This window comes from Manacus candei, unplaced genomic scaffold (assembly GCF_025592945.1).
Source record: "Manacus candei isolate 608988 ecotype Guabito, Panama unplaced genomic scaffold, ASM2559294v1 h1tg000015l, whole genome shotgun sequence".
In the NCBI taxonomy this organism is placed as follows: Eukaryota; Metazoa; Chordata; class Aves; order Passeriformes; family Pipridae; genus Manacus; species Manacus candei.
Window position 1 is genome coordinate 6,571,969 of NW_026138063.1, and position 27,319 is coordinate 6,599,287.

Below are 27,319 nucleotides of genomic sequence, written 5' to 3' on the forward strand. Positions count from 1 at the left end.
CATTCAGGAACGTGACTTCTACTAATTTTGTTAAGTGTCAGTGGTATCTTCATATGAATCCACACTTATTCCTTTCTCACTCTTAAGAATCTGGATAAGACCAGATCACACAGCTGAGAGCATCACAATACAGCCTCCATTTTGAGCTTCAGCTTTTTCTTTAGGGTGGCTGAACACACTCCATACACGTATATGGAGCTTCAGGAAAGGGTTGTGGGTGCACTGTTCCAAAAAGCTCATACCTGAAATGTTCCAGGTCTTTCCCTGATGGCTGTACCTTCACAAGGATCTCACTCCCAAAGCAATTGCTGCAGAGAAATGACAGCAAATATAGATGAGCTCTGCACCCTCCCAATAAGCCTTACAGCAGGAAGTTTCCAAGGAATTATGCTTTAAGCAAGGTGAGGTCAAGACAATAGTTTTTTAACATTTTATAACTGTCTCGTTCTCTTTTCTAAGTTGCTTTTCTCCTTGAGACTTTCACAGTCCTGGGGACAGCATCAGACTCTTCTCCTCTGCTGTTTATTCAACACAGAGACAGTTGCAGCATTGTGTTACTTATCACAATGAACCCACAAGACTTGCATGTTAAATATTGACTACCAAATAATCACAACAAGCCATTCACCAGGAAAAGAGTGAAATAAATGGAAAAGAAAATAAGACAACACTCAAAAAACAACTGATAAGCTGTGTGAAAGCATTATCTCATCTCAAAGGACCACCCATAAATAGAAAGCTAAATTCATCACTTGTTCCCTGAATTAGTGGCTCAGCTCCAAGAGATAAATTAATCAAATTATTCTAGAAAGAAAATAAGGAGACTCATTTCAAAATTCAGACGAAGAATCAAGAGGCTGCTATTTATGGATTTCTCATCTTTACCTGGTTTCACAGTCATTTCCTGAGATAAAACCCACAGAACACAAAGGAAAGAAGTTCTCTTATTTAAATTAGCCTTGAGACATTTTATAAACACATAATCGCTAATCTTATGACCAGTTAGCTTCTCATTTCCTTCATATCTTTGTACATAACTGGCACTAATGGTATTCATGTGGTATAAAACAGGTGCTCAGTGAAATAAGGCTGAGGCTCTGAACACCATTGCTGTCCTGATGTTGGAGGCTCAATTCTAATTATGCCTTGTTTCCAATGATATTCCAGCATATTTCACAAACACAAGAAAACATTCAGGAAGGAACCAATTCTCTTCATGTGGCTGTTCATCCAAAGTCATTTACGTATTGGAGACATAAAAATGTAAAACATGACCCTATCACAGGAGAATTAGTCTGGAATCTGGAAAACTGGAGGAAACACTGAATGTTTGGTGCATGTTGTAAGGAAATGCACAGCGTCAGAAGTGTGATTGTGTCAGATGTGTGAGTTGTAGCCACAAAAGTACAAGCTTGGCCAGAAGTCTGAGGCATTTTTGTCATTACCATTAGAAGGGAATTCGCTCTGAAGCTTAAAAAAAAAAAAAAGGTGTAAAATGCCAGTCTCTAAATTAAATCTCACCAGCTGTGAACCAGTTTAGAGTTTCCTCTCCACATTTTGTTCTCCCAAACGCATATGCACATGTGATTCCCCTCCATACACTATGTGATACCAGCCAGCAAGTGAGCAAGGCAACAAAAGATGGATCTCTTCCTCTCCTTTTATCTCGGTGTTGATCTCTTGAATCAACTGCCATTTACTCCATCAGAGCATCCCATCCACGCTGCCCCAAAGGAAGACACCGTGTGTACCCTTGTTCCACAGGTACTTGACAAGTTTCTTAGTGCAGATTCAGTGGGCCACCTGGGACCACATAATTCTCTCATTCATCCACCTTGGCTGGTGGCTGCATTTCTCTTCCTGAGCATTAACCTGACTTATTTTGGTCTGTTAAGGAAAAACCTTATTATAACATACAGCCTGCGTGTGGAGCCAGGACCTAGAGCAGCTCTGTGTCTTACAGCTGGTTATCCAGTGCCCTGCTCCTGTCGGTGCCTTTGGAATTCTTTTCCAATGAATCTCTGCTCAAGTAATCACTCTGCCAAATATCAGTTGTAGAAGAGCTTGGTTTTTAACAAAAGGTCAAACAAAATTGCAATGAAGACCCCAGGGATACTTGCAAAAGGTCACTTAAGACAAAAGGGATTCCCAGCTGAAGTACAGGCTTCACTAGTGTATATATTCTGTGGGCTATAAAAACAGAGAAAAACTTTCATTTATGGTCCAAATTAATAATTTTTATAATTTTCTGTGCACAATCATCCTTATACCCAGTAAACAAAACAGTCACATCCAGCTATGTGATTTGATGGTTGTTACTCAGGCCTCCAACTAAAACACTTTATTTCACAAATTACTTATGATGGCAAATAAAGTTACAGCATGATGGTACAGAACTGCAGTGCTCTGTTTGCATGAAGTTTTCTAACACCTGACCTCAAGAAATGGATCTTCAGTTCTGTGCTTCTTGATCTGGGTGAGCGTCTCACAGTGAATAGTTTACTTGATTAATTTAAGGTCATGACTGCTTTACAAAATTTCTTTGTGCTGACTTCTTTGGCCACATTTTTTCACTATTTGAAGTTGCAGAACAGATGGTTTATTCACATATATTTCTGCATAATGATCGCTCATAAACTCTCTGTCCTGGATAGTGCTTTGAATACTGTCTATGTAGGCTCAGTGACTGGATTTTTATCTCACATAGCACATGGGCTGGATTCCAAACTCACTTATTTTTCCTGTCAAATAACTAAATATTTTCCCAAATCGCATAATATTTTCAAGAAAATGGGGGGAAAGTGTCTAATTTAAAGCAAAACTTCTTAAAGACACATCTAGCTTTCAACTTCTGAATAGTCTACATGGAGCTATGAAAATTCAGATAGTTAAATACAGATGCTTAAGCATTCCACGGGATTGAAACCCATATACAAATGGATTGTTGAAACTATATACTAATACTCCACGAAACACCACAACAAAACATTTAGAGAAAGTGAATAAATGGATTAAAAGGTGCCCACAAAGTAGGTGAAAACTGACCAAGATCTTACTGTTGCTGCCAGGAGAGGGTCAGAGCTGGTCCAACAGACTGACATGCTTTTAACTGGAACAATGGCAGCTCTCCTAAAGATGATGATGAGGCCATCAACTGAATGTCATCTGTTTAAATCAGAATTTGGGCAAACTGGCTGTTGTTGAACCATATACAGAATTGGTGTAAAAACCCTAGCAAGCATGATTCCTCAATAAGCCCATATAAGAACAAATGACAGGGATCCAATCAGCCTTACATTTTACTGCAAATGATGTGTTTATAGATATTTACCTCTGCAGCAGTTTCAGCAGCTGTATCTCAAATTGCTATTAATGCCTTTCTTCACTGATTAATAGAGTAAAGACACTGAGATGTAGGGTTTTTACTAGTTTTTATCCCAGTGTAACATTGCCATCTACAGGAAGTTCTCCCTTACTTGGAGACTAATTTTGTAATCAAGGAATAGAAACCACTGAAGATGAAAATGTAAGTGTTCAAAATTAGCCCTGTTTGATCAGCCTGACAAACTGCTGTTTTAAAAATTATTCAGTAATAGTGTGGCTCACCAACAAAAGTAGTATATTAAACTACTGTCTGTAAAGTTATTAAGCAGAGGGATTTCGATTAATCTAGTTGAATTATGCATTAGGACAAAAAGTAACTTTTATTTAGGACAAGGGGTTTCTGATTTAGTTACTCATCTTTAGTTGACATATTACACGTTCATATTGTCATAAAAAAATATCCTGATTTTCTGTTCTACAGACAATTCAGAAAAGTCTTTATCAGTACCTGTCTGTCTTCTCAGCTCTGTAAAAGGGTTTAAATCATTATTCACCACACTAGACATTGGATATTCGTTCACATGTACTAAATATACTGCCCAAAGTGCCAAAAAGATACATATGCAAAAACTTAATTTTAGGCAGCTGCTTAATTTTAACCTCACTATTTAATCTCTGTCTTAAAGACATAATATTTTTGACTCTTAGTAGGGCATTGATTCATTTAGAGATCTCAGTCTTCTGGAGCAAACTCTGAAGATGATTTCACAACAATAAGAATCCTAATGAAGGCAGAGGTGTTTGGGGATCAAATGCTGTGTTAGCTGAACAAATACCCCACCAAACATCACAAATAGGGTGATTTTTTTTGTAGGATGAGCAAATTAGGGCCACCTCGCTGAAATCTCTTAGTGAGACAGGGAAAAAAAACAAAATTAAACAGTGATCAATAAGTTCCGGGGAAAAGCTGAGGAGGTCAGAGGAGCCAACTTGAATCAAATAATGTGATCGAAAATGTGATCTTTGATGTCAGAAAAAGTGGTTATTGACTTTAATTCAAGGAAGACAGAATGCTGCAAGACATTATCATTTTTAAGAATCGAAGAAAAAAGTAAATGAGAGGGGAAAAGCACCAGCAGCAATAAAACAGACCTGAGATCTCAAATTTGAGATGGACACACTCTATGTATGCAGATGAGTCATAAGCTTGTACATTACCACACTAGGGTGGCTCCCTATTTGAGAACCACTAAATGGATTCTGCCTCCTTAATTTATGCCTAGGAGAAAAAAGAAAAAAAAAATCACATTGACCCAAGCTGAACATATTTTCATTTCTCAGCTCAGTGGCCAAACTAGAAAATCAATTATGTTCACAACTCAATCTAGACACTCTTAGTCCAGGAGACACATTTCTGGAGCAGAATAGGGAAGAAGGGGTAATTTTGCTACATGCAGAGTCACACTCTGGTTTCAGGGTTCTCTTCTGGCAGCTTCACACTGGCCTAACTTGAGATAAACAGATGACAGAAAAAGCTGATTTATTGCTATTTCAAAACTGTCAGTCTCCCATACTTAAGGACGATAATAAGGCTGTTAGCAGAGGGGTGTCAGCACTGAGATATTAAGACCATTAACAGAGTTTCCAGATAGAGCTGAAGTTGCATAATACTGAAACCAGCAATGGAGCTGTGGGCAGACAGCATCTGCAACAATGCTGAGGATCTTGAGGAGGACAAAGATTTATATTAACCTGTCACTTAGCTTGCCCCATCTGACTCTGTACTGTTGCAAGCAGCTGGTATAACACTTCAGGTTTCAGAGAATGATGCAGACAAAACTATCTCTGCTAGGGCCAAGAATTGACAGGCATGTTTGGAGAGCATCCCTCTGAGTGTAGCTCCTGGGAGCTACAGAGGTGATGAGATGTGCCACTGCAGCTTCTTTGACCAGGATTCTGCCAGTAGCCGCCTTCCTACTGACAAGAAAAGAAGTGACTATCTAGACATGAATCCTTAGACAACCATGGCAGTCTTCTAGGTCATGACATCTAGAGGATATGGTGGTAAAAGTGTTCTCCCTTGGTGAGGCTCTGCTGTTACTAAATTAATAGTAGAAAAATAAAAATAAATTGGTGCCTAGAGAATGCTCATTGAGTCTTTTCAGGACCATTTTATTGTCCTGTATAAAATATCAAGCTCTTATTACTAAGAATGTTGATAGAAAACAAAATTTAATTCAAGGTTTATTTTGATTACAATAATTACAATTTACATGCTGCTTAAGAATCACCAGTAGCCTAAAAATTATTTGTGCATGAACTTATATCTCAGAGTATATTTCTTGTGGATGATATATCTCAGAATTTTGAAATTAAATGGAGAAGAAAAACAATTTAGAGATTATTAAATTTGCCATTGTATGGCATTGTTTCACTTTTACAACTTCTCCTTATGCTATAGAAGTGCTACTATATTAAAGAGGAGCTAAAAGCTTCTAGGCTCTGGTTTGCACTGTTGTAAGCACTTAAAAATGCAAACTCAGAGACAGCCACCTTCCCTGCCTCATTAAAACCTCCCACCTGAAAGAAATAAATCTCATTGTGCCCTTATGTGGGATGGACATTCAAGCTCAACAGGTGCTCAGAGGGACATGCTCCACATCACACCAGTGTCTACAGCAGTGCCCAGGAGGTGTCCAGAAATCTGCCTGCACACCTTCACCAAGCTACCTTCCCTCTTTTGTGGCCTTTGGAAATTTCTCCAATTTTTTTTTTTTTGAAATGCTATTAAAAGACTGCACATTCACACACTCTAGATGCTAAAATGCTTCACAGAAGGTAAGGCAGTTACAAAGTCAATGGATATAATACAGAAGAGAGGGGAGGTAATTTAGAGCTATGACATAAAAAGGCAACAAAGATATTTACACTTTCAGTTCCCTAAGGAAGCTCATGAGGAGGAAACATAGCCAAAGAACAGGCAGTGAGGAGTCCAACAGAAGTGGAAGGTCTATGAGGTTAGGGAGGGGTTGCTCACATGAGCCTGGAAAAGGAGATGTGACAGAGAGGTTGGACAAAACATTTCAGGGCTCAGGTAGGAACACACACCTCCTGCATGTTTTTTAATGACATGCACCAGGTGGCAAGGTCAGCATTCACTGAGGAGGTGTCTGGAGAAGTGAGGTTGATCCCTGTGGAAACTGTGCCATGGTGTGCACTGCTCACCGTGCCAGTAGAATTCCCCCTACACAGCCTCATCTCCAGCCCCCTGCCAGCTCCCTGGAGCTCAGTTAAAGCAAAGGTGACTCCAGCCTCCTGCTGCCCCTCTTTGCTTGGTGTGTTGGATTTATTTTATGCAATCTTTCTGATGTGCAGTGTCCTAAGCACTAGGTACACATTACCAGTTCAATCCAGCATGTAAAGGGGTGACAATTTTTACCTGAATCTGGCTTCTCTGACCATTACTTTGCTATCTACCAAGCAGACATACTGAGCTCATCATTGAAAGTCCTGTTGAGGCTGACTGCCATGACTTAGTGTAGACTGGATCTCATCGAGTCCATGGAGCTCACACAATCCTGGTGAGTTAGAGGCTGTGAGATGTCCTTGCCAATCTGTTGCTGCCTCTTCCCTGATCCCAATTCAAGTGCTTGTAAGTCACAATGGGGAAGCAGAATAATGATGCTCTGACCACTGTAACCTTGGGCAGTTAGACTGGAATATAGGAAAATTACAGTAGTCAAGGCTGTGATAAATGTCTGTTCTTGAATGGGCAATGAATAACTCTGCATTGCAATTGTAAAATAGATGATATTTTACAATTTATATTTTACATAAAATATGAACTTCTACTGGGCCTTTGGGAAACACTTGCAAAAGCTTGGTTGGCAGTCACACTGCTAATCCCAGAGATGGATTGGACTCCATTAAATAGAACAAAAATGTTACTGAATAAATAGTTAAGGCTAATGGCTTTTTATGCCAGAGAAGAAATAAATTATCCAACATGAGATGTTGTATTGCCCATATCACAGAATTGTTAAATAAAATAAGGGACTCAATAACTGGTCTAGGGAAATGATGTAGTACCTAACTGTATTTTTGAAAAGAGACATGCTAATTAAAGAGAGGAAAGAAAAAAAAAAACAACAAATATTTTAAACTTGATTGCTCTTACCGGGATCAAAGGCATCCTCTGATGATGAGCAAAAGGGCAGTCCTAAACAGAAACCCTAGGGAGCCTAAAAGCAGTGAGCCAAAGGAAACCTTTCTTTTAGTGCCTGTGGGGAGCAGAACCTGCTCTGCAACAGATGGTCCCTGTCTTCCTTCCAACATCTTTTGCAGTAGTAATCTGAAGCACGTTTGTGCTCAACTTTCCTTTATTCTCTGCCTGAGAACCACAGCACCAACACACACAAACAGCTTCATCAGGCTAAAGGTTCATCCACACAGATGTCCAGGTACACTTCTGTAGCCAGCACAGGAGAATTTGACCTGGCATGGTTAAAACACTTGATTTACGCCCATTTAGGGACATCACAATTAGATAAAAGTAATGGCAACTAATTCTCATGCAGGCTGTGTCCGTATTCAGAGCTACTACATGGACCTGCCTTATCATGAATGAACAAGATGAAGTTCTATGACTGACCAAAGCAACAGCAGCAGATGGGACAGTGTAGTGTCATGGCATCACAGAATAGTTTGGGTTAGAAGAAACCATCAATACCATCTAGTTCCAAACCTCCTGCCATGGGCAGGGACACCTTCCACTAGACCAGGTTGCTCCAAGCCCTGTCCAACCTGGCCTTGAACACTTCCAGAGATGGGGCATGAACAGCTTCTCTGGGCAACCTGTTCCAGTGCTTCACCACACTCATAGTGAAGAACTTCTTCCTAATCTCTCATCTAAACCTACTGTCTTTTAGTTGTGTGACTACAGGTGAAAGGAAGAGGCTACAGCAAGACCCCATGTACTACAGTCTAAAAGACTGCACTGTCTTTGTTTCAGAAGGCTTAGGCTTATCCATTTTTCTTTGATAGTGATGCATTGCACAACTGTGCAGTTTTCTGTCTAATCAATGTCAGTTCTCTAGAAATGTTAGTCACCTCAGCAGCCTTCAAGGTGGGTGATTTCACAGTTTTAAGTGTAGGAAGTGTGATTCCACAGACAAAAAAGAGCCATTCTTTCTCTGTACCAGACAAGAAGAGCAATGTTCAGCCTTAGGCAGGTCTTGTAAAGAAAATTTCCAGACTTCTCCCTCTAATCCATCTCCTTCACCCCACACCAGAATCTACATTTACAGAACTAATCACCTGAGTTATTTGTCTGGGTACCTGGAACTGGGATTTGAACTCATCCTGTGGAACAAATAGTCCAGAGTCACACATCCTATGCCAGATGTCAGACCCCACCTGTATTCCCTTGCTCTGCTGCAAAATTGCAATCAATTAGAGATTATTCTGAGTTCATATTTCACATTCACGATTTCCTGTCCTGCCTCTGATCCAGTTAAGATGAAGTTTGTCTAACCAGCTCCTACCTCCCTCCTGCTCGGAGAGAGTTTCAAATCTCTGGCTCATGAAATCCCTTAATACTGTGTTACTGGTAACTTAGTAACACCTGCATGTACCACATACCTCAGGTAAAGATTCTCATATTTTAATCTCTGAAAACTAACAACTAACTCCCTTTTTGAATAAAAGGGACCATAAAACCCAGGCTCTTAAGAGGGCCTCATTAATCCCTGCTGTAACTTGATGCACTTCACATAATGTCAGAAAACACACCTGACCTGCTGTGACATTACCCAGCACCTAGGAAGGATTAGCATCGTGCCAGTCATTTGTGTTACACTGTGAAAAGCCTTTCAATTTCCACGTGTCCTGATCTCAACACAGGGACAATGTCAAGGACTAAATTTCCAATAAGCCAGAGCTCTAAGTTGACCAGCACTAGATAATACAATATGCATGAAGGTCAGAAGCAGCCGTCACCTCAGATGTGTATTTTGCACAGAGTTATTTTCTTAGCAAAGAAGTTCACTAGAGCACGTTCCTAACTGAGGAAAATAACATAAGAAAATGGGAAGAGGTCATGTAAAAAATGAGACAATCAGGTCAGAACCCCAATTCATTTTGACTGCATCAGCATGCTCGATCCAACTTCTAAAGCAGCCTTAACAGAGAAACCTTTTCCCTGTTTAAATTGCATTAGGAAGTTGAATTAGCTTTATAAATATAAATCAGTTAAGTATAATGCAATATTTATGCTGTGGTATCTGATTTTTTCCCCTTTAGGATTCCATTTAAAAGGAAATAACAGGGAAACTCAGCGCTCTCAGAAAGAGAGTGGGTTTACAATTTATGCTAATTAATTTTCATTGACACAAAACTAAACCCTGCATTTTATTTGATTGCAGCAAGAAAAAAAAAAAAAAGGCAGATTGAGCCAAACAGATTCTTATTTTTCTGCAACAGATAATGCTGTAAAGAAAAATCTCTGATTTTACCAAACATGAATTCTCATTCATTCATTATTCTACTGCACCACATGTAGGTCACCATGCCCCAACCAGTCCCAATCCCTCTCCCGATTCCAAAACACAAAGGCAAAGGCATAAGCAAGAAAAATGGTTCAATTTATTTGAAGCTCTGAAAGGCTCCAATCAAGACCAAGAAGCCATTATTCTAGGAACTATATAAAAAGCAAAATATCCCATTCCTGACCCGAAAGAGGTTCAAAATTTTCCATTAAATCAAATAACAACATTCAAAGTTGGAAGAAAAAATTCTATTGCTAGTTAAGCTGGGAAAAAAATGCAACACTATTCTGTTGCTAAAAAGGCTACTTGGAATTTGCAGAAAGAACCAGTTGGCTAATTCCATATATATTCACTGAACAGTCTCAGCCAAACTCATAATTGTTCTAATTTGCTGGGCTTCTCTAATGCTATATCAAAAAGAAACTCGGGCCACAGAAGTCTGTTTTCTATTAGAATTATTCATCAAGGATCTGCAAAAATCTGACATGAACTTTCCTTCCAACTTTGGCTGAATCAAATTCTATCTGGTGTTCAAACAGATTCATTTTTCTCTTCTCATTTCCCACACATATGCCCCATCTCATTTGGGCAATAGTGAAAGGTTCTACACTGCTGAAAGTGACAATATGCAGTATTCTGTCCTTGATTATTTTAGAGAGTCAAAAAAAAGCTAAAGAGCAACAACTCCACCACACTGACCAACTCAGGCTCTGTCAGCTTTGTCCCAGTGCCCCAAATATTTACTTTTCTTTGCTATACTTTAATTATTCATTCAGGTTTTTTCCTGCTGTTAATAGAATTTGCCCATCATATTGATTAGCTTACTTAGTTCAGCCGGATTCACAGTGTAAATAAGATATTTTTTTTTTCATTTTAATAACCTCCTTGCTCCAATGACTCCATTTTGGCTTTTTCCTCCCCCTAATTTTAATAGAAGCTGCAGCACTAATTACCTGCCCTCATGTCAATGTTTCCTCAGCAGCATCCTCCAGCACTGAATTGCTGCTTTCCTTATTGTTATTGTCATTAGCACTGAAGTACTCTTATAAGGAACATTTCACTCAGCCAGCCTGAGGTTCTTACTTCTGCAACAGAAAAAGAATAATTTCTCAGTTAGAACCAGGATGTTGTCTACCCTTAATGAGATGGCAGCATGTTTAGAAATGGAGATGTTTTCCATTACCCATCCACATTCATTTAAATCCACATTTTACTGAAGTAAACACAGGCTTGTTCTGAGATGCATGTTGTGCCCATTCCAAAAAAAAAAAAAAAAAAAGAATTCTTTATCTCAGGTTTGCAGCTTTCTCAAACATCATAAAATCCTAATTCAGTTTTCCTTATTTTAATGGTTTTCCCAGTACAGTTTTCAAGCAGACATGGAGGCTAGACTTATCAGTGTCTGGCAATAACATGATGCTACAGACCTCAAATAAACACGCAGTGTCTGAACTATACTGTGCAAAGATATCTAAAATATTAACAAAAAGGAGAGGGTTATACTTTAGGTATGATAGAAAGTCCCTCAATTTAAAATCTATCTCCCATATCTTATCCCAGCATAAGAATAAACGTGGGTTTTTTTAATTTGCCGGGATAGCTGTTTAAGAATTTCCTGTGATTGAGACAGGAAGCAACTCTATTCAGTGCTTTTCTATTTTAAATATTTGCTTTAGCCACTGTGTAGCCTTACATCTTCCCCATTAGCTAAGTCATCTTCAATATTTACAGATAGTTGACTTGGCTAATCCTTGTACAATCTTATTTTTAAAATAGATGCCAAATGACTTGGGATGGGAATGCTATGAAACATATTTGACATCAATTTATTACTGAGGAGTGCAATGTTAGAAATTTTAGTTGAAAAGGGAAAGACTAAGTATTCCTCCAAGGAAAGGTGACACACTGAAGAAGGTGACACAAAGGACAGAGACATGTAAGGAGGCAAGAGGCAAATTAATGGCACCTACTGGAGGATGAGGATGACACTTCCGTGGGGTCCCTCCCACAGGAAACAGTCCTTCACAAACCCCTCTGGTGTGAGTCCATCCCACGTGCAACTGTTCTTCACAAACTGCTCCAATCTGGGTCACTTTTCCACAGGGTGCAGTCCTTCAGGAACAGGCTGTTCCAGCCTGGGTCCCCACAGGGCCACAAGTCCTGCCAGGACCCTGCTCCAGCACTGGCCTCTCGTGCTGTCACAGCCTCCTTCAAGCATCCACCTGCTCCAGTGTGGGCTACTCCCTGGGCTGCAGGTGGGTCTCTGCACCCCAGCGCTCCCCCATGGGCTGCAGGGGCACAGCTGCCCCACCACGGTCTGCACCACGGGCTGCAGGGGAACCTCAGCTCCGCTGCCTGCAGCACCTCCCGCCCCTCCTTCTGCACTGACCTTGGTGGCTACATCGTTGTTCACGTGTTCTCACTCTGCTCTTCTCTGGTTACAATTTTCATCTGCCATATAATTTTTTTTTTCCTTCTTGCACATGTTATCCCAGAGGTGTTACAATCATTCCTGATGGGCTTGGCCTTGGCCAGCGGTGGGTCTGTCCTGGAGCTGCCCAGCGTTGGCTCTGCAGGACACAAGGGAAGCTTCCAGCAGCTGCTCACAAAAACCACCCCTGTAGCCCCCCCACTAGCAGAACCTGGCCAAGCAAACCCAACACATTAGCCTGTTAATAATGCCATAGAAGAGTGTCCATGGAGCATTCTCAAAGCTTGTCAGCGTGAGAGCAAAAGGGTTAATTCCAATGGATTTCTGAAGTGGCTTAGCTAAATGGCATTATATAGTTATTCAGACTTTTTTATTAAGTGTTAAAAATGCCTTGATTAAATTTTCTTTACCTTCCTAAACGATTTAAGTTAAAATCAAATTGAAGACATTTTATTTCTGACTATGAACGTGGGCACAGAATTTAACACAGTTTAACTAAATCTCCTTACAAGGGACTGAGGCAGAAAAGGAATCCTTGACAATTGTCACAGCTCCCAAGAGAAATCAGGGCAACTCTCTCTAACAACTCTTCATTCCTTCAGACAGTTGAAATCTGTCTTGTGCATTTAAGGAGGAATAGGGGGGAAGAAGAAATGTATATGCCTCATGCTGTAACATTATATAATGCCATCCAATACCAGAGGGAGACATCGGAATATTTAGTCTCATCCCATATGGCAAGACAAATGTTCTCCCAGTTTATTATTAATAGTGCTGTGACAACACTGTGACTCAGCATCAGAAATCATTATTTTAAATATCTTCCACCAGAACCAACTTGGCACAAACCTTTCTATCACAGAAGGTTGGTCCTGACTAAAACCTTCCACTAGCACCAAGATTAGCACAGTGATACAACAACCTGGTGATCCACTTGCACATTAAAATGAGTGCATGTCCTAACCTTTGAGGAGTTGATATAGCATTTTGAATTATATATAAGGAGAAAAATTTAGTGGGTAAATGTTAAAATCATTAAAGTAGCTTTTCACTGCAAATAAAGAGTTAATGTTTCATCCCAAGACAGCTATCAAATGTATCAGTTTAGGTTTTTAATCCCAAAGTGTGCAAAAATCTATTCAGTCTCATCTCTTGTCATCTTCTTGTCAAAAAAAATTTCATATTACTTCCCCCCATCATTACTCCCCATGCTTTCTGGAAACATTCCACTTTAAAATTTTATCATGGGAAGGGGAAGGTCCCTTCTAGGTTTCATGGAGGGTTAAACTATGAAATCCACAGAAGAAGAAGATTCTATTAAAAATAAAATTTAAAAAAGAGGCTTAATATAGTTAGTAAAACAATTAGAATCATAGAATGACTGAACACCCTTGATATTTTCCCTCTCTGAACCTACCTCCATTTCATTTCCAAAGTTCAATAGAAACTGCAGAATTTGATGAGCATTTTCCCTCATTAGTGTGTGCGTGATGCTCTTAGAGGAGGAAACAGGTGGATCTGTCACCCAGGTAGACTCCCAGGGACTGTTTCCTTGTGACATCCCTTCCTCAGCCATGAACACCTTCATTAGCTCACAACAACTCAAGAAATATCTAAAGGCTCTAAAAAACCCCACCCCACTCCAAAAGACAGGCATCCATTTTGAAGGACTTGATAGTTTCAGTTACTTTCTATGTGCTTCTCCACCTACTTTTCTGCATAAGGTAACACACACATTTATTTCTGCAGCAAGCAGGTTGATGGGACATCAAGGGTAACCTGACTTTATAAATAAGTATACATAAGTATATTTATACATAAGTAGGAACTGGCAGCACAAGAAAAATCTTCTGTGTTTATTAGAGCAGGCGTGACACATGCATAAGACATCAAAGTAACCAACAGCTTCTCTTCAGTACCTGCAGTTATTAAATCCCGTTGGAAGATCATTTCCTAGAGCAGATCCAGTCGTACCAGTGCCAGCAGATGGGATGTACTCTCCCCACAACTGCATCCATGTGTAAGGAGCCAGTTCACCAGGCAAGGTGACAGTGACAGAATGACCATCATCTAATTTGTGTCAGCAGAAATCAAGTTTTAGGGGATGAGACCTTGGATAAAATATAGCCTGTCACCTGTAGTTTTTAAAGAGTGTTAGAAAAAGGAAAAAAAACTATAAAGGGAGGAAATAACATGATAGTATTGCTCATAATGGTATCCTAATATCCATATGAAGCTGGACATTAATTTGGCATTCTATAACGTCTGCAACTTCAATGATCATCTAACACTGTTTACTAGGATTATTTATTTTTTTTAATTCTTTGAAAGTAACTCTCAAAAGGGGATGAGAGACAAACTTTGCTTTTAGATTTCACAGAACTTTCAGAAAAAAGAAACAATGAAATACGTTCCCTTGAGCTCCCTCAAAGCTTTAGAAAGACGCTTTCGTGCATCACTTTTCATGTCTCTTCTTCTTTCTGGTCCTCATTTCCCCTCTTTAGGATTCTAAAGTCTATTTCATATGCCATTGTCAAATAACATTAATTCCCAAATTCAAATCCTATCTATTCCTCCTCTCTGTCTTCACATCCCAACCATTCTCCCAGGAGTTGTCTAAACTCACTTTCTTCCCACAACCCCAACCTAATGTCTTGTTTCCATCTTTGGCTCAGCCATTTCCCAGTTCCCTCTGCTGTACTCAAGCCTTTACCAGATCAGTACCTGTTCTCCTGCCTTTTTCCCCCCTGTTTTCTCTCTTTTCCCCTTAGTCTCTCATCTGATCTCAATGCCACTCGAAAGAATTGGCTTCTTACTTCTCCCTCTCCTCTCACTCTGGCATCAGATCTCCTCTGTATCCACTCCTGTCCAGAGCTCCCCTGCACCCTCTTTCTCAGCCTCTGCCCCATCCCTTTGAATTTCAGTGTAATGACTCCTTCCCACGCTGCCTGTCCTGTGGGATGGAGGGAGAAGAATCCCATTTGGATTGCATTTTGTCACTGGGTAAATGCAGCCCAGGAAGCTTCATCGCTTTTCTATTTTACTTGAGTTTTTTGTGACACCGATTTTGAGACAATTTTAGGAGTAGGCGTATTGTACATCATAAGCACATAAGAGCTTCTGGCTGCAACCCAGCAGGAACCTCCTACATCTCACAGGTGGTTTGTGAGCTGCAGATGGAGAACTTCTGTGCAAAAAAACTTTAAAAAAAATCATCTAGCCTTATTTGTCCTTTCATTGCAGTTGGTTTTCAGCACTTACTCATATTCTCCTCTTTTCTGAAGGCTACAGAATTGCATTCAACTTAAAGGCTTTAAAGAATAATAAAAATAGTAAGCTCTCTTATTTTGCACACTATTCTGACTGCTACCAAACTATTTATTTAATTGATTTTTACCTTTTCTATTGTCCTTTGTGCTGTTGCAGGGAAACTTGATCCATGGCTGGCAATAGCCACACACATCAAATAGTGCCCCAGAGGGGCTTCTGCAGAGAGAAATTTAGTTTGCCAGGGACAGAGCAGAAAAGGAAGGAAAGTGTATAGAATCATAGAATCATTAAGGTTGGAAAAGAGTTCCAAAATAACCGAGTCCAACCTTTGACTGATCAGTACCTTCTCAACTAAACCACAGCACTGAGTGCCATGTCACGTCATTTCTTGAACACTTCCAGGGATGGTGAATCCACCACCTCCCTGGGCCGCTCGTTCCAGTGCTTCACCACCCTTTCACTGAAGAAATTCTTCCTGATGTCCAACCTGAACATCCCCTTGTGCAGCTGGAGATAATGTCCTCTTGTCCTGTTGTCTGGGAGAAAAGGCCAACATCCACCTTGCCACAGCCTCCTTTCAGGGATGAATGAAGGAGCATATCTTTGGCATCTTAATAAGACACCAACTCAGCAAATTTTACAATATAAATTTGCAATGATTTTCACAAGCCACTGAGAGCTGCCAGTTTTTCCTGCCCAGGCTGAATTTTCCCTGCTGAGGCTCTTCCTTAAGGAATGCTTCTCTAACAAACAAGTCCTTTCGCAATACCAGTTTTAAGCTTTTGATCCTGCTGCCCAGCTCTGCCAGATTATCACTTCCAAACAATGCATTAAAGTGAAAGATGTTGAAAAGCATAACATCATCTAGTGAACCATGATATCACAGCCTGTAACACCAATTAAATAAATAAAATGCACTCCTCACTGCACTGAGGAAGAGCATGACTGAGCTTTACAAAGTCGTGGACACCACTGACAATGTGAAAGCAAAATTTTTGTTCTGCAAGTCCCCTTCAGTAGAATGAAAAACACTCAGACTAACATGAGATATGCAAATAAAAGCGAGTATTTTTTTAAACAGCTGTAATTTGCTGGCACAAGTTTATCAAAGCAGACAGTAAAATCAGGCTTAAAAATGGATTGGAAAAGTTCATGAACAATAATTCAAAAGAAAGCAAACCAGGAAAAAAAAAATCAGTGTTTTTTGAGCCAGCTCATCCGCTAGTTTCAGCCAAAATTAAAGGTAAGAAGAAAAGGCCATTTATCTTTAAATTTGCTTCTAATCAACTGGGAACTTTGTTTGTCACATTAAAAAAAAAAAAAAGGCAAGTTGAAAGAAAAATGAAAATGTATTTCAAGTCCTATTGCTTTTTGTTCATTTTGTCAGGCTCAAATAATTAAATTCTCCAAAGGACAGAAAACAGTGAAAACGGTATGCATGGCAGATGATAAATGCACCCACTGCAATTGTTTTATAATTAAGCCTTGATGGTGTAGCATTTAGAAAGAGTCACTCTATCAGGTTGAAATCCAAGTCTATAAACACAGAGTTTGATTTTACTGCGAATGAAAGAGAAATCAAATGAGAATAGGATGCAGAAATTTTATATACCTGTACCTTGGACATTTCTCCTTGGTGACAACATGTGTCTCCACTTAGAGAAACAGTTTAGAGAGACAGATGCACAACTGATAGAAAGATAACAGTACACAAGTGTTTGTTTCTCTGTTTTCAGGTCCAGCCAGATTCTAACACTACTTACCAGTGGTTAGAAATGCTGTCCAGTGGACCTGTATTTGTGTCCGTGTCATTCCATGCAGTCTAGATAACAAGTAAAACACAGGGCATGGTCTGTGCATCTCACTGGGAAATGAAAAGAATAACACGGTCATTTACCTTCGCCCCTTTCCATGCAGCTCTAACCTTCCATAAGCAGCAGCCTCAAAGAGACTGGTTGAGTCATTGCAGTGTCCATGTTACTTCAGAAGTTGTAAATTTGCTGACTGATCCCAGCATTCCTCACTGTTAATAAATAACTTTAGCAAAGCCAAGTCTAGCTCCTGCTAAGGATAAAGCCACAACAGCCACGCAAAGATGTAGACAATGTCAGCCACTGTTTAGAAGTAACTCAAAACCAGTGTCAAATAAAGTTCAAAACAAAATACACAATGGTAATAGGACAGGTTATAACTTAAAAGAAACTCTACAGCTGGGGCTCTCAAATGGAGGCATTTAAAGTACCCATTTTGCATATTTTGTACACATCAGCTTAAAAAACCCCATCCATGAGTAACTGTCTGGAATACTGACTTGATACTCTTTTTACTTACATTAGTGAAAAGTAAATTTAAACTGTATAAAGGGAGATGGGAACTTTAAATTCATCAGGTTCACCACTCTGAGAACATAGATTTAAATTTTACATTATCCATGAAACAATTGATACAATGAGGATCTCAGCAAGCTGATCTGGTTTTGAAGAGTTTAGTTAACATTTCAGTTGAATACAGAGTTCATCTGGGTTCTCTATTCAGAAAAAAATTCCTTATAATGCCAAAATAAGGCTAAAAATATTTCCAATCCAATTCTAATTTGTCTTGCTGCATGAAAATAGCATCCAGCACAATTAATATGCATATAATATAAACCCATTAATGGACTGCATTTAGGTGAGTTCAAGGAAGTGAACCAAGACCATCATAAATCTTCTTATGTGCTTTTGCTGATACATTGACAGGTAGGAATTAAACATGCAAGGAACTTTTATTGAACTGTCCAGATCTTGTTTATATTCAATCAAAGTCGCCCACTTTATCATGCTGCTCTTGACATTGCTGCGAAATAGATAACAGCTAAATCAGCGACTGTCAAACTGAAGTAACTGCCAGGAATTAAATGGTATTGCTGAATAAAAGCCATAATTGAAATGCACCAAAAAACCCCCTCTAAAACAATGTGGGGAAACTTCAGATGACATTGCAGAGACATCAGAAGTCCCTGATACAGCAATAGAATTGAGCAGATTGTTTGGGCAAAATGTCATCATTTGAGCTTTCTTGTGCCTTATTACACACAGACATCATCTGGGACTCTGCACAGCACTGAATTACTATTTACAGCAGTTTGACCTTGAACACCACAGTTGCATTAATACAGTCCGTTCAGTGGAACAGCTAGATAGCTGTGAGGGTCAGTGAAAATGTATAACAGATTTTTGTATTCTAACAGGAAAAAAAATATTAGTGACTTGTATAGATTCTAAAAGGAACAATCTGTTCATAAACCACCTGGACTAACAAAGGGTAATCTTTCCTACACAACAGTTAAGATGCAATATATTATTGATCAAGCATTGTAAGAAGTCTAACATCCTTTCAGAGCTCTCATGGTACTCTAATTATGGGATGTAAATTATAATCCCTAAAACATGTAAGTTTCTTGAAGATGAAATTTAGCCACCCTCAAGCATGCTCGATTAACTGAGTGACAAAGAATTGCAAGCAGGAGTTTAAAATTCAGTATTCGTTCAAAAGAAACTAATTTGAGAATTTCAAATATTCCACTAACAGCAAGCAAATACTTCACTAACAGCAAGAGACTAGCAGTATATAGCCTGATTATTTCACATCCTAAAGCTTTCCTCATCCCTACATTTATAGAGACATCTGCAAATGCTAATAGAGTTCTCTCTAGGATGGGGATCATTAAGTCAAAGTACTCAGCACAATGGGCAATGAAAAATTGAATTGGTTAGTGCTCATAACAATTGACAAGGATGCTAATATACATCAGTACTTCACTGAATTCAACATCTGGAGACTCTTCCCTGGATTTTATGCAATCAGTATAAAACTTTAAATAAATACTCAGTAACATACACATTTCAAATATATATCTGTAACCTGCCTTTCACTATTTGGAATTGCCAATAATGAATTTAAGGAATCAATGGGAGGAAAAAATAGTATTTTTAATACTCTGGGCTGCCAAAAAGGTGGTACAGTGACGTCTTCTGCTCCTGCATGTGATACCTCCACCATGTGCATTTGAGACTTGATTCCACACCACCAACATCATTGGCAGCTTGTCACTGATTTCTAACAAGTTCAAGAACCCACTCCCTGAAGGTGAGATCCAACAAGGAGAAAACCCCCTCAGTATGTTGGTGTCTGGTCACACTCAAAAAAAAAAAAAAAAGCATCAGAGGGTTTCAAGTGGAGAGCAAGAACAAAGGTTCATCCACCTCTCACCTCAGGTCTGACAGCAGCAAGGTCCATAGCACTATTCTTTCTGTTCATGGTGGGAAATGGCACTCTGAACCGAGAGACTACAGAATTTACTATAGGTTAATTCTAGTAACAAAATGCAAAATAACACTGCAACAGGATGCCAAAAGCCTTCCTGTTCAAGCAAAGCTCTTCTACCCATCTTGAGATCCAAGTGCTCAGTTTTCCTCCACCTTGAGGGAAATATATCTTTGACTGTAGATACAAATACTATTATGGATATCTCTCATAAATTTTTGCCTTGGAAAGGCAAAACTAAAATCCAAACCAAACAGAACTGCAGGAATTACATGTCAAATTCTTATTTGAGCTAGAGGTCATAATTTGTTTGCGTATCTACACACATGGAACTGATAACTTTCTTGTACAATCACATGATATTTGTTTCAAAAAAAGCGCTTTTTCATGATTTTGCATCTGAATGGATTACTGGTTGTGAACATGCCACTCATCTGCACAGGAAGTTTTGGGACACACAGTTATGCATAAAGCTGAGTATAAAGAGGTGATGTGGTTCTTCTTCTTTGCAACATCTATTTGCATTTCTTGTGGTAAACAACATGAGTATAATCCAACATATTTCCTGAAGAAAAGTGTTGACCTACACCTCTCACAGTAACTCCCTTTTTTTAAAATCTGAACAATATTTGCACTGATTTAAATGATTAAAGAATCCTATTTTATCAATACAAATAATATAAAGCAGTAGTTTATGGTTTACCCTTGTATAAAGACACTCATGTTTGCTTTTTCTCTTAAAAGTACAGAATATAAAACTAATTTTTTAATAATATTTCTTTGTCAGCCTTTCATGCCATCTCATATCATTTGTCAGTAAGAAACAACTGCAGTAGAATAAGACACCTCAAAAGACAGGACAGGTTTTATGGCATATGGCAACAGACCCTTGTTTCTGTTAAAAATAGGTAAAAGTATAACCTACTTCATCGTGATTTTTCCCAGGTTGTGAAATTATGCATTTCTTTTCAATCCAGCAAAATAATTTGGAACATTTCTGCTCCATATATTTCAAGATCAGCAGTTATTCTTTTCACAATGTGATGGATGTTACACTGGATTACAGAACCCAACTACATCTGCTCTCCTGCTTCCTCGATATTACATTCATTGTATTCCACAGCATGAACTCACAGTCAAGACTCTGAATATTACTCCATGATAAACATCACAGATGAAGAAATGGTCCGGTGCCAATGCTATTTTTGTGATGCTGGCACATCTCCTGAGTAAGGAGTTTGGTAGTAAACACTATTTCAGTTGCAAAAAGTTCTCAGGTATCACTGTAGCATTCAGTCAGAAATTTTTACAAGTATTTTAATATTCTTCTTTTTTTTTTCCTTCAGGAACTCTTTCTACAAATCAATATTACTCTTTCCTTCCTCGAACATTTCTAGAAGCAGGGATTGATTCTGTCAATACTTACACCAGTGAGCAAGTTCAGCTACTGCCCTGTTATATTCAGTATACTACATGTACAGTGAAGTGCTGGCAAGACTCGTAGCCTTGATATATCAACTCAGCTCTTCCCTGAAATACAACCATCTCTGGGGTAAAGCGTGATAAATATTCAACAGCACAGGGAAACACTACGCTGCAGATTTAAGACTCAATCTGGCAAATACTTACACAAGAGTGTATTTTCTTCACACTGCGAAAGAAAAATACTTACATACATAAACATATTCATAGGCACAGGATTGCAAACTACAGGACCCAAGAGAGGAAGGAGAATGGAGGAGGAGTAGAAAGGCTTTTCCCTGTACCCCAGGGGGCTTCAGCGTGTGTTGAATCTCTTGCCAAAACACAGAAAGGTTGTAAGTTGACCAAGGTGGCAGCAGCTGGAACCAAAACCATTCAGGAATGTTCAGTACCAGGAGCAGGGACATCAACCCGGCACTGCCAGTGCCCAGTGAACCCAGGAATCTGACTGAACACTGCTGGCAGCAAACCAGGCTGTTGAAAAATCTGTGCATGAAGATGGAAGGTAACAGGTGGGAGTAGAAGCCTTTTTCTGACATAAGTTGCAGGATCTATCTCAATCACATGCCCCTTTTAGGTTTTACCTCTCTCCTAAAAGTTGGTAAAATTTTTTAAATAATCCAAAGCCGCTAGCACACATTTTCACAAACCAGATTAATATTCCATGTGTGTAATGGCTGGTCTTTGGACATCTGATCAAGTGTATTTCTCGTTTTCCCCACAGGAAACTGTAATTTCTTCTCTGATCTTCCTTCATTTCAGCACTATAAAAAGAAAGCAGTCAAAACACCTCCCTGACACTGCTTCCCAGAGAAATGTTTTCCTATTTCACTCTTCATAAAGGTCTGCAATAAAGAGATACCTGTAAGCCATTCTTTCTAAAACTGTATTTTCCGTTTCATAATTCATCCAGAGGCAGAATTACGGGAAATGAGTTAATGAATTCCTTTTTTCATTGTCTAGACTTAATTCAGCCTCTTCAGTGCATAGAAATGGAGAATTTTTCATTCTCTCCTGTTTGCTTATGTGGCTTAGTGAAGTACAAGACAGTCCCTTCAATCTGCAGAAACTCACTGACACAAAAAGATAGATGTACAATATTTAGTGATCATATATTAGATAGGCATTGCAGACCTTGCACAGGCAGTTATTCAGTAATAACAGGCTGAAGTCATCTGACCCAGTCTGAGAAGGCTGCTTATGTTTTATACTTAAGAGCAGTGATGACCTTTACTGCACCACTAACACCAAGTTTTTCTAAAATCATAATGGCTCGGCTGCAATATTTACTCCCTGGAGGAGTGTTTTTTATTTGGTTGGTTGGGGGGTTTTTCTATGGTTTTGTTTGTTTGTTTTTTTTAATGTGGAAAGTTGGGGCTCCCACTTCTGTCTTGTTTGAGACTGAATTTTGTCCATTAAGGGGCAATTATTTGACATAACTGAAGCTCTCAAGAAAGTATATGTCAATTTGATTTGTCTTTTTAATCCACACCAATTGAGGAACCATCATTTTTCTGCAGATGAAAGTCCCTCGCCCCTCTGGAAAACTAACACTAAGAGACAATTGATATTTCCAAAGCTGCATGCAAGACTTAGGCATACAACTTCCATTTTGTTCTTGATGCATGTGAAGCTACAGACATGCCAACAGGTGAAAACCTACAGCAAACTGCAGCACGGCCTGTGCTTAGCTATGAGCAGACCTTGTACTGAAACATATTTATTTGTAAGAGTTTGTAAGACAAAGCGAGCCCTGATTCATTCTGCTGTAAATACCTTGCTACCAGCATGCTGTCAGATTATTTTGGGGCTATGTCACGCACTTGGACCTTGAGAAATGCAAGGCTACTGCTAAAAAACATTATTTCTGTTCCAAGGAGAAAAATGCATGCATGCTTTCTGTACTTCATATATAGTTATACTCAAGCTATCATCATATTTTGGTTGGAATTCAAAAGGAAACTTCTACACCTATCCTCTCCTTTTGCGATTTTTTTTTCCATTTCTTATGTCTAAAGTTCTTCTGCTGACCACTAACACCTTAATAATTCCACTAATCATTTATATTGCCAGAGAAGGTTTCTAGGACAGCTCCCACCCCCATCTGTTTCGCTGTGTAAAGAAAAAGAAATCGTGAAATTGCAAGACAGCCAAGACTTTGAAAAGGGCAAGTGAAGGAGGAGATCTCAAAAGCTTATACAAACTTTCCATTTCAGATCTAATATATCTGGAAGAGCCCAAATTGAATAAAACCTCTGAACTTTTAGACACTTAAGCATTGAGTACACTAAAGGTATTTTTTATATATTTTCAAGCACTTTGAACAATATTAGCCACATCAACCATATTGAAAATGAATGTTCACTTCAGTTGTGTTTTTATAACAGTAAAAAATTGGGTTGATAATCATTTCCCCTAAAATTGCCTAAATGTATTTCTTCAGCCAACAGTCTGCAGATATATTATAACCACGTATCATTAGAGTGACAATACTTGCATTATGCAGTAAAGTAATGGGGATATAGGAAAACCTTGCTCCTTGAAACTGGCTCAATCACTCTTAGATCTCTTGGAGTTCAACTTACCTTTATTTTGCGTATAACTACCTGAGACATTTGGGCCATTTATTTGGGAGTCCCTTTAGAAAAGAATGAATATTAAAAACTGATTGCGCCTCCTTAGGATACAAATATTCACTTCCAGGAGTAAAAAATACGAAAGACAAGCCCCAACCTGCTTAAGACATATGTTGCATTAAGATATTGCGCAGCCCATTTAACAAAAGGAATATCATCTGCTTCTAATAGGTTTTGACAATGAAAAGACTTGGTTAGATAGAAAAAGTCCCTTATCAACACATTTTCAAATGAATGGAAATTCAGACTTTTGTTCCAGCCAATACAGTGGCTTCATGGGATTAAATTAAATGCAAACTCTCCAGAAGTCACAAACTATTGCAAGGTAGCCCAAATTAATCAATGTATAAAGATCTCTCAGTACACTGAGTAAAACCTAATATTCCTGAGCTGTTAAATTTCAGGACAGCCTCATGGGTCAGGGGGTAGCTTCTGCTGCGGTGCTTAAAACACTGTTCAGACATCCACACAGCAAAGGAGTTTGAAAACTATCTGGTGGCCTGTCACTCCCAACAAAGTCTTCAAAAGTGCTATGGTAACCCCTGCAACTTCTTTACATTTCCTGCTCAGAAAAAAAGTTTGGGGAGAGACATTATGCACAGATACCAAAAGAACCAAACCAAAACAAAAAGAAATCCTTCTGGTATCCACACACATGGAAAGATACAAGTCACTGAATGAATTGCTATGGTGAAACCTAAGGAAAAAATACCACAGATCATGTAAATACTTTCATCTCTAAATGCAAATTCTAGACAACAGTGATTGGTGCAGCAATTATCCCGTGTGCACTCCACGCTTGTTCCTACATTCTCAAAAATTCACTGTGTGGTTGTGACCTCATTAAATGTTGCTGGTAAGGATATCAGTGCACCACCCCTGCTGCTCATGGTGATACACAGAGAGCAGCAAAATTGCAATTAAACAAGTGTATCTTATTTTATCCAAGGTTTGAAGGACAGGGTATAGCAGGTTATGTTTTATGTGTGCCACTGGTTTGATATATTCACATATGTATCTTTATGTAAAGTGTTCCTTGTTTTTAAAAGAACAGCAAGGTAGATCTGAGGCATTTATGTCTCAAACTAGCAATAGGTTTTATCTCTGTATTTTCTGGGTAAATAATTTTCCTCACACTAGGAAGGAATGGCATCATCTGCCAGGAGCACAATTCTGAGGAACAGGGCTACACTTAAACTCTTTTTTTTTAATTTGTTTTACAATCCTTTATTTTTCAGGTATTGCATTTATATATTGGAGATTGCACCCGCAGGGTGAATCTTCATATGCTTCCAACTCACCCCAGGAACCTTCACCTCCTTCTACTGTTCCATATAAGAATTTAGATAACATCCACTGCTTTCACCTGGTACACTTTTGTTAGCTGAAGAAGCAGAAAATATTCAACTTATGTAGCTTAAACTTCTACTCTTCAGATAAAGATTGGTCATATGGCATATACAGAAGAGTTTCTGTCCTGGTTTGGCTGGGATAGTTAATTTTCTTCCTAAGAGATGGTGCAGTGCTCTGTTTTGGATTTAGGAGGAGAATGTTGCTAACACACTGATGTTTTCATTATAGCTGAGCACTGCTTACACAGAGCCAAAGCCTTTTCTGCTCCTCACTCCACCAGTGAGGAGCCTGGGGGGCACAAGGATTTGGGAGGGGACACAGCCAGGGCAGCTGACCCCCACTGACCACAAGGATATTCCAGACCTCAGGGTGTCGTGCTCAGCATTTAAACTAGAGGAAAACCTGGCTGGGGCAGCTGCTCAGGAACTGGCTGGGCATCAGTCAGTGGGTGGTGAGCAATTGCATTGTTCATCACTTGTTTTGTACATTCCAATTATTATGCCATTATCATTATTATTATTGTTGTTATTATTGCTTTCCCTTGCTTTTTTTTCCTATTAAACCTATTAAATCTTTATCTCAACACACAAATTTTACTTTATTTTTCCCTGCAGTTCTCTCCCCCATCCCACTGTACTGGGGGGAGTGGGCGAGTGGCTGTGTGGTGTTTAACTGCATGATGTTAAACCATTACAGTACCACAGCTTCTCATTTCACATGACTGTATCCTTTCTGTGGCTGGAAATTTTGTCAGAGTGACATTTCAGGACTGCTTCCATGTGTAGCTCACATCTGCAGGTATTCTGAATCCCGCTACTCTGTTCACTTATGAAACTTCTATCAAAAAAAATAATAAAAACCATAAATAAAAACTGTAATTACATCTCTAAGGAGCAAGTTGAGATGCCACATAAAATCTCAGCATTGAAATTTAACCTCTTGCCTGAACTTCAGTTGGTTTCTGCCTATGTTTCCTGACACACGCAAAATTAAGAAGCGTATAATTGTAGTGTAATTGGATTTCTTAGGAGGGAGAGTTTACACCTTACCTATTCATTTCCAAGAATGAATCTCAAGACCTTTCAGACACACAAGAGGGTAATATGAAGCAATACTGAAGGAAAATACCCTCTGTATGTGCCTCCTTTCGAGGGAGGAAGGGAGACAAACTTGTCACCGGTGATTGTTTTCTAGTGATAGGGAATTGTATTAGACACAGACAGTGACAGAAGCACAGTAATCCCAAAATCAGGGGCTGCAGCAACTCTTTGGCCTCATAAGGCAATGACCCAGCCCCAGAATTATACTCCTTCTGCCTCAGGATGCAACAAGAAGAAGCACCAAATCCACATATCTTACAGAAAATGTCCTGAAAAGTCTTCAAACAGATAAAAAAATTTAAAAACCTAGAAGTCTAAGTTTACCATTCTATTACTCATCTCATATTCACTATTATGGCTTTCTATACAGCAGTCTAGACTTCCAGAAATAATTAACTATAAATCTCCATTCTGGAACTCGATATGGTAGTTCAGTTTTAGCTGATCCTATGTAAAATCTATGAGATTGATGAATACTTGCATCATTCCATTCCCCTCTCCCCCCCCCATTTATTCTCAAAAATTAATTTACACATTAAAAAGCCTTTTTCCTTATGCCTTTACCACTCCTGTGTCATGGTATAATAGCCTATTTCTTGTGCTCCAATTGATTACACTATACAGAGTAAGGAGAGAAAGTTGAAAGTTTCTGATAATGGGAATACTTGTCTAAAAACATGCTCATACAAAGTCCATCATCTAAACACTAGATATTCTCATTTTCTAGCAAAAGCTGGATTCATTCTTATATTATAGTGAGAGGAAAGAATATCATGTGAAGGGGACCTGTAGTCTAATTAAATTAATATATCATAAGTTTATGGTTTTGACAGGTAAGAGGTAGCTGTCATTCTTTTCAGCACTTTGTGAATT

General features: G+C 39.0%; 1 long non-coding RNA gene across 1 annotated transcript; it reads right to left on the reverse strand.

The window, feature by feature from the left end:
• Window positions 1–262: 262 nt before the first annotated feature.
• Window positions 263–12,338, reverse strand: LOC127468518 (uncharacterized). The gene is made up of 3 exons (XR_007903588.1): window positions 12,259–12,338; window positions 10,823–10,954; window positions 263–308 (listed from the first exon to the last, which is right to left on the reverse strand). It is a non-coding gene; the product is annotated as an uncharacterized LOC127468518 (long non-coding RNA).
• Window positions 12,339–27,319: the final 14,981 nt, after the last annotated feature.